General features: G+C 52.1%; 1 protein-coding gene across 2 annotated transcripts in view; it reads left to right on the forward strand.

Moving 5' to 3' along the window:
• KY (kyphoscoliosis peptidase) overlaps positions 1-382 on the forward strand; it is a 47,234-nt gene that overhangs the window by 19,443 nt on the left and 27,409 nt on the right. The window lies entirely within an intron of this gene.

Here is a 382-nt window from a genome sequence, read left to right on the forward strand (position 1 = left end):
CAGGAAATTCTCTCCTGTTGCCTGTGGAGTCTAATAACAATTGCTGACTATTCTGCCTTAACAGTCCTGGATTTATAGGATTTGGTTGTCCTTGAACCTTCTCGAGGAATAATTCCCCTCTCCCCGCTTTCATGAACTGCCCATGGTCAGTTCTTGTCCTGGGGTCATCTGGTAGTGAATTCACTGGTGCTCTCAGGATCCCCAGCTGTGGTCCAAGGTGGCAGGAGCGTCCAGAGGAGGGAGGAACACGGAGCTCCAGGCAGGCCCACTGAATAGTCGCAAGGCTTGATGCCCAAGCAAATTCTCCCTCTGCTCACAGACTGCACTTCTCTTTCTTGTCATCCCGTCCCTGGCTGTCAGTCCTCCCTATTCCTCAGCAGGA

The sequence above is a fragment of the Lipotes vexillifer genome, unplaced genomic scaffold (assembly GCF_000442215.2).
Source record: "Lipotes vexillifer unplaced genomic scaffold, Lipotes_vexillifer_v1.1 scaffold86, whole genome shotgun sequence".
Lineage (NCBI taxonomy): Eukaryota > Metazoa > Chordata > Mammalia > Artiodactyla > Lipotidae > Lipotes > Lipotes vexillifer.